The sequence below is a fragment of the Delphinapterus leucas genome, chromosome 5 (genome assembly GCF_059928025.1).
Source record: "Delphinapterus leucas isolate spDelLeu-1000000601 "Yukka" chromosome 5, BTC_Dleu_Yukka2, whole genome shotgun sequence".
Taxonomy (NCBI): domain Eukaryota; kingdom Metazoa; phylum Chordata; class Mammalia; order Artiodactyla; family Monodontidae; genus Delphinapterus; species Delphinapterus leucas.
In genome coordinates this window covers 121,276,621-121,285,120 of record NC_143133.1, presented here as the reverse complement: position 1 = coordinate 121,285,120, position 8,500 = coordinate 121,276,621, and the positions used below count along the sequence as shown (strand labels likewise).

Sequence of the window (8,500 nt, the reverse complement as noted above, 5' to 3'; positions counted from 1 at the left end):
CTGTGCAAAAAAAGAAGACAAAGGGAAATTTCTCCCAGCAGCCTCAGGAGCAGCAGATTAAATCTCCACAATCAATCAACTTGATGTACCCTGCAACTGTGGAACACCTGAATAGACAATGAATCATCGCAAATTGAGGAGGTGGACTTTGAGAACAATGATTTATATTTTTTCCCCTTTTTCTCTTTTTGTTAGTGTGTGTGTGTATGCTTCTCTGTGTGATTTTGTCTGTATAGCTTTGCTTTTACCATTTGTCCTAGGGTTCTGTCTGTCCAGGTTTTTTTTTTGTTTGTTTTTAATTAATTACTTAAAAAATATTTTTTTTATTTTATTTTATCTTCTTCTTTCTTTCTTTCATTTTTCTCTCCCTTTTATTCTGAGCCATGTGGAGGACAGGCTCTTTGTGCTCCAGCCAGGTGTCAGGGCTGTGCCACTGAGGTGGGAGAGCCAAGTTCAAGACAGTGGTCCACAAGAGATCTCCCAGCTCCACTTAATATCAAACGGTGAAAATCTCCCACACATCTCCATCTCAACACCAAGACCCAGCTCCACTCAAAGAGCAGCAAGCTACAGTGCAGAACACCCTATGCCAAACAACTAGCAAGACAGGAACACAACCCCATGTGTTAGCACAGAGGCTGCCTAAAATCATAAGGTCACAGACACCCCAGAACACACCACCAGATGTGGACCTGCCCACCAGAAAGACAAGTTCCAGCCTCATCCACCAGAACACAAGCACTAATCCCCTCCATCAGGAAGCCTACACAACCCACTGAACCAACCTTAGCCACTGGGGACAGACAACAAAAACAACAGAAACTACAAACCTGCAGGCTGCTAAAAAGAGACCCCAAACACAGTAAGTTAAGCAAAATGAGAAGACAGAAAAATACAGAGCAGATGAAGGAGCAAGGCAAAACCCCACCAGACCTAACAAATGAAGAGGAAATAGGCAGTCTACCTGAAGAAGAATTCAGAATAATTATAGTAAAGATTCAAAATCTTGGAAATAGAATGGAGAATATATAAGAAACGTTTAAAAAGGACCTAGAAGAACTAAAGAGCAAACAGAGATGAACAACACGATAAATGAAATTAAAAATTCTCTAGAAGGGATCAATAGCAGAATAACTGAGGCAGAAGAACGGATAAGTGACCTGGAAGATAAAATAGTGGATATAACTACTGCAGAGCAGAATAAAGAAAAAAGAATGAAAAGAATTAAGGACAGTCTCAGAGACCTCTGGGACAACATTAAATGCACCAACATTTGAATTTTAGGGGTCCCAGAAGAAGAGAAAAAGAAAGGGACTGAGAAAATATTTGAAGAGATTATAGTTGAAAACTTCCCTAATATGGGAAAGGAAATAGTTAATCAAGTCCAGGAAGAACAGAGAGTCCATATAGGATAAATCCAAGGAGAAACACACCGAGACACATATTAATCAAACTATCAAAAATTAAATACAAAGAAAAAAATATTAAAAGCAGCAAGGGAAAAATAACAAACACACAAGGGAATCCGCATAAGATTAGCAGCTGATCTTTCATCAGAAACTCTGCAAGCCAGAAGGGAGTGGCAGGACATATTTAAAGAGATGATGGAGAAAAACCTACAACCAAGATAACTCTACCCAGCAAGGATCTCATTCAGATTTGATGGAGAAATTAAAAACTTTACAGACAAGCAAAAGTTAAGAGAATTCAGCCCCACCAAACCAGCTTGACAACAAATGCTAAAGGAACTTCTCTAGGCAGGAAACACAAGAGAAGAAAAAGACCTACAATAACAAACCCAAAACAATTATAAAAGGGTAATAGGAAGATACATATTGATAGTTACCTTAAATGTAAATGGATTAAATGCTCCCACCAAAAGACACAGACTGGCTGAATGGATACAAAAACAAGACCCGTACATATGCTATCTACAAGAGACCCACTTCAGAACTAGGGACACATACAGGCTGAAAGTGAGGGGATGGAAAAAGGTATTCCATTCAAATGGAAATCAAAAGAGAACTGGAGTAGCAATTCTCATATCAGAAAAAATAGACTTTAAAACAAAGACTATTTGAAGAGATAAAGAAGGACACTACATAATGATCAAGGGATCGATCCAAGAAGAAGATATAACAATTGTAAATATTTATGCACCCAACATAGGAGCACCTCAATACATAAGGCAAATGCTAACAGCCATAAAAGGGGAAATCGAGAGTAACACAATCATAGTAGGGGAATTTAAGACCCTATTTTCACCAATGGACAGATCATCCAAAATGAAAATAAATAAGGAAACACAAGCTTTAAATGATACATGAAAAAGATGGACTTAATGGATATTTATAGGACATTCCATGCAAAAACATGCAAAAACAACAGAGTACACATTCTTCTCAAGTGCTCATGGAACATTCGCTAGGATAGATCATATTTTGGGTCACAAATCAAGCCTTTGTAAATTTCAGAAAATGGAAATCATATAGTATCTTTTCCGACCATAACACTATGAGACTAGATATCAGTTACAGGAAAAAATCTGTAAGCAATACAAACACATGGAGGCTCAACAACACACTACTTAATAACCAAGAGATCACTGAAGAAATCAAAGAGGATATCAGTAAATACCTAGAGGGCTTCCCTGGTGGTGCAGTGGTTGAGAGTCCGCCTGCCGATGCAGGGGACATGGGTTTGTGCCCCAGTCTGGTAAGATCCCAAATGCCACGGAGCGGCTGGGCCCATGAACCATGGCTGCTGAGCCTGTGCATCCGGAGCCTGTGCTCCATGACGGGAGAGGCCACAACAGTGAGAGGCCCGTGTACCGCAAAAAAAAGAAAAAAAGTAAATACCTAGAGACAATGACATTGAAAACACAACAACCCAAAACCTATGGGATGCAGCAAAAGCAGTTCAAAGAGGGAAGTTTATAGCTATACAAGCCTACCTTAAGAAACAAGAAAAATCTCAAATAAACAACCTAACCTTACACCTAAAACAATTAGAGAAAGAACAAAAAGACTCCAAAGTTAGCAGAGGGAAAGAAATCATAAAGATCAGATTAGAAATAAGTGAAAAAGAAATGAAGGAAACGATAGCAAAGATCAATAAACCTAAAAGCTGGTTCTTTGAGAAGATAAACAAAATGAATAATCCATTAGCCAGACTTATCAAGAAAAAAAGGCAGAAGACTCAAATCAATAGAATTAGAAATGAAAAAGGAGAAGTAACAACTGACACTGCAGAAATACAAAGGATCATGAGACATTACTACAAGCAACTCTATGCCAATAAAATGGACAACCTGGAATAAATGGACAAATTCTTGAAAATGCACAACCTTCCAAGACTGAACCAAGAAGAAATAGAAAATATGAACAGACCAATCACAAGCACTGAAATTGAAACTGTGATGAAAAATCTTCCAACAAACAAAAGTCCAGGACCAGATGGCTTCACAGGCGAATTCTATCAAACATTTAGAGAAGAGCTAACACCTATCCTTCTCAAACTCTTCCAAAATATAGCAGAGGGAGGAACATTCCCAAACTCATTCTACGAGGCCACCATCACTCTCATACCAAAACCAGACAAAGACGTAACAAAGAAAGCAAACTACAAGCCAATATCACTGATGAACATAGATGCAAAAATCCTCAACAAAATACTAGCAAACAGAATCCAACAGCACATAAAAAGGATCATACATTATGATAAAGTGGGGTTTATCCCAGGAATGCAAGGATTCTTCAGTATACACAAATCAATCAATGTGATACACCATATTAACAAATTGGAGGAGGAAAACCACATGATCATCTCAATAGATGAAGAGAAAGCTTTCAACAAAATTAAACACCCATTTATGATAAAAACCCTCCAGAAAGCAGGTGTAGAGGGAACTTTCCTCAACATAATAAAGGCCATACATGACAAATCCTCAGCCAACATAGTCCTCAATGGTGAAAAACTGAAACCATTTCCAGTAAGATCAGAAACAATACAAGGTTGCCCACTCTCACCACTCTTATTCAACATAGTTTTGGAAGTTTTAGCCCCAGCAATCACAGAAAAAGAAATAAAAGTAATCCAAATTGGAAAAGAAGAAGTAAAGCTTTCACTGTTTGCAGATGACATGATAGTATAGAAAGAGAATCCTAATGATACTGCCAGAAAACTACTAGAGCTAATCAATGAATTTGTTAAAGTAGCAGTATACAAAATTAATGCACAGAAATCTCCTGCATTCATAGACACTAATGATGAAAAGTCTGAAATTAAGAAAGCACTCCCATTTACAATTGCAACAAAAAGAATAAAATATGTTGGAATAAACCTACCTAAGGAGACAAAACACCTGTATGCAGAAAATTATAAGACACTGCTGAAAGAAATTAAACATGATACAAATAGATGGAGAGATATACCATGTTCTTGGATTGGAAGAATCAACATTGCGAAAATGACTATACTACCCAAAGCAATCTACAGATTCAATGCAATCCCTATCAAACTACCACTGGCATTTTTCACAGAACTAGAAGAAAAAATTTCACAATTTGTATGGAAACACAAAAGACCCTGAATAGCCAAAGCAATCTTGAGAAAGAAAAATTGAGCTGGAGGAATCAGGCTCCCTGACTTCAGACTATACTACAAAGCTATAGTAATTGGGCTTCCCTGGTGTTGCAGTGGTTGAGAGTCCACCTGCCGATGCAGGGGACGTGGGTTCGTGCCCAGGTTCGGGAGGATCCCGCATGCCGCGGAGCGGCTGGGCCTGTGAGCCATGGCCGCTGAGCCTGTGCATCCGGAGCCTGTGCTCCACAATGGGAGAGGCCACAACAGTGAGAGGCCCATGTGCTGCAAAGAAGAAAAAGAAAAAGCTACAGTAATCAAGACAGTATGGTACTGGCACAAAAACAGAAATATAGATCAATGCAACAGGATAGAAAACCCAGAGATAAACCCACGCACATATGGTCACCTCGTCTTTGACAAAGGAGGCAAGAATATACAGTGGAGAAAAGACAGCCTCTTCAATAAGTGGTGCTGGGAAAACTGGACAGCTACATGTAAAAGAGTGAAAATAGAACACTCCCTAACACCATACACAAAAATAAACTCAAAATGGATTAAAGATCTAACTGTGTGGCCAGACACCATCAAACTCTTAGAGGAAAACATAGGCAGAACACTTTGTCACATAAATTACAGCAAGATCCTTTTTGACCCACCTCCTAGAGAAATGGAAATAAAAAGAAAAATAAATGGGACCTAATGAAACTTAAAAGCTTTTGCACAGCAAAGGAAACCAAAAGCAAGATGAAAAGACAAGCCTCAGAATGGGAGAAAATATTTGCAAATGAAGCAACTGATAAAGGATTAATCTCCAAAACATACAAGCAACTCATGCAGCTCAATATCAAAAAAACAAACAACCGAATCCAAAAATGGGCAGAAGATCTAAATAGACATTTCTCCAAATAAGATATCCAGATTGCCAGCAAACACAAGAAAGAATGCTCAACATCATTAATCATTAGAGAAATGCAAATCAAAACTACAATGAGATGTCATCTCACACCAGTCAGAATGGCCATCATCAAAAAATCTAGAAACAATAAATGCTGGAGAGGGTGTGGAGAAAAGGGAACCCTCTTGCACTGCTGGTGGGAATGTGAATTGGTTCAGCCACTATGGAGAACAGTATGGAGGTTCCTTAAAAAACTAAAAATAGAACTATCATATGACCCAGCAATCCCACTACTGGGCATATACCCTGAGAAAACCATAATTCAAAAAGAGCCATGTACCAAAATGTTCATTGCAGCTCTATTTACAATAGCCAGAATAGGGAAGCAACCTAAGTGTCCACTGACAGATGAATGGATAAAAAAGATGTGGCACATATATACAATGGAATATTACTCAGCCATAAAAAGTAATGAACTGATTTATTTGTAGTGAGGTGGATGGACCTAGAGACTGTCATACAGAGTGAAGTAAGTCAGAAAGAGAAAAACAAATACTGTATGCTAACACTTATATATGGAATCTAAAAAAAAAAGAAAGAAAATGGTCAGAAGAACTTAGGGGCAAGACAGGAGTAAAGATGTAGACCTAGTAGAGAGTGGACTTGAGGATATGGGGTGGGGGAAAGTAAGGTGGGACAAAGTGAGAGTGGCATGGACATATGTACACTACCAAACATAAAATAGATAGCTAGTGGGAAGTAGCTGCATAGCACAGAGCGATCAGCTCGTTGCTTTGTGACCACCTAGAGTGGTGGGATAGGGAGGGTGCGAGGGAGGAAGATGCAAGAGGGAAGAGATATGAGGACATACGTATATGTATAAATGTTTCACTTTGTTATAAAGCAGAAACCGACACACCACTGTAAAGCAATTACACTCCAGTGAAGGTGTTTTTTAAAAAAAAAAAAGGAAAATGAATAAAAATAATGCTAATTTGCTAAAGTCCTGATGATATGCATTGTAGGTTCAAAGATATTATCAACCATATGATTATGAGACAAAGCTATTATTCTGAATATACATCAGAGTACACTTAGCATGACCCCCTTACCATCATCAAAATACAGCAGACTATAAATGGTACAAATTGCAAAATGTTACGTACTATAGAAATGCCATAAGAAGTTCTCAAAGTCTACCCCACACTCCATGATTAAAATGAAACTATATAGGGAACCGGCACAAGGTCGAAACCATATTGCATCTTGTGGATTATTAACAGGAATGATATGAGTGTTACAGGGAATGCTACAAGCTCAGGAGGTGGAGAAAACATGGTGGAGTAGAAGGCCCTGCCCCCCAGTGGGTCAAGACACAGCTCCACCTGCTGGGAAGCCTGCACAAGCCTCTTAGAATGGCCTCATCCAACAGGGGGGAGACAGCAGAAGCAAAAAGAACTAAACCCTGTGGCCTGCAGAACACAAACTGCAATGACAGAAAGTTAGACAAAATGAAATGGCAGAGGAATATTTCCCAGACTAAAGAACAAGATAAAACCCCAGAAGTTAAGTTCAGACAGGTAGGCAATCTACCAGAAAAAGAATTCAGAGCAGTGATAGTAAAGACAATCCAAGATCATGGAAAAAAATGGAGGCACAGACCAAGAGATACAAGAAATGTTTAATGAATAGCTAGAAGATCTAAAGAACAAACAGATGAACAATATAATAAATGAAAAATATACTAGAAGGAATAAATAGCAGAGTAAAGGAAGCAGAAGAACGAATAAGTGAGCTAGAAGACAGAATGGTCGAAATCACTGCCACAGAACAGAATAAAGAAAAACTAATAAAAAGAAATGAGTACAGTCTAAGAGACTTCTAGGACAACATTAAATGCACCAGCATTAACATTATATGGGTCCCAGAAGGAGAAGAAGAGAGAAAGCACCTGAGAAAATATTTGAAGAGATAACAGCTGAAAACTAACCTAACACAGGAAAGGAAACAGTCACCCACGTCCAGGAAGTACAGAGTCCCAGGCAGAATAAACCCAAGGAGGAACACACCGAGTCACATAGTAATTAAATTGACAAAAATTAAAGATAAACAAATTATTAAAAGTAACAGATGACATACATAGGAACTGCCATAAAGTTATCAACTGATTTCTCAGCAGAAATGCTGCAGACAAGAAAGGAATGGCATGATATATTTGCAGTGATGAAAGGGATAAACCTACAACCAAGAATACTCTACCCAGCAAGGATCTCATTCAGAGATCCTTGATAGAGGATCCTTTGACAGAGAAACCAAAAGCTTTACAGACAAGCAAAAGTTAAAAGAATTCAGCACCACCACACCAGCTTTGCAACAAATGCTAAAGTAACTTCTTCTAGGCAGAAAAAAAATGCCACAATTAGAAACAAGAAAATTACAAATGGAAAAGCTCACCCATAATGACAAACATAAAGTAAAGGTAGGAGATGATCTGCACACAAATATGATATCAAAACCAGAAATCATGAGAAAAGGAAAGTAGAGATGCAGGATATTGGAAATGCATTTGAAATTAAAACAACAGCAACTAAAAACAATCTTGTTTATATATAGACTGCTATATCAAAGCCTCATCATAACCGCAAACCAAAAATCTGCAGTGGATACACACACACACACACAAAAGAAATCCAAGCACAAAATTAAAGTTAGTCAACAAATCACAAGAGAAGAGAACGAAAGAGGAAGGGGAAAAAAAAGACCTACAAAAACAAATCTAAAACAATTAACAAAACTGCAATAAGAATGTACATATTGATAATTACTTTAAATATAAATGGATTAAATACTCCAACCAAAAGACATAGACTGGCTGAATGGATACAAAAACAACATCTGTATATATGCTATCTACAGGAGACTTGCTTCAGATCTAGGGACATATACAGAATGAAAGTGAAGGGATGGAAAAAATATTCCATGCAAATGAAATTTTTAAAAAAAATGCTGGAGTACCAAAAC

General features: G+C 38.0%; 1 protein-coding gene across 1 annotated transcript in view; it reads right to left on the bottom strand.

Annotated features, from left to right (window-relative positions):
- The window catches only part of STPG2 (sperm tail PG-rich repeat containing 2), a 529,587-nt gene that overhangs the window by 28,620 nt on the left and 492,467 nt on the right, over window positions 1–8,500 (bottom strand). The window lies entirely within an intron of this gene.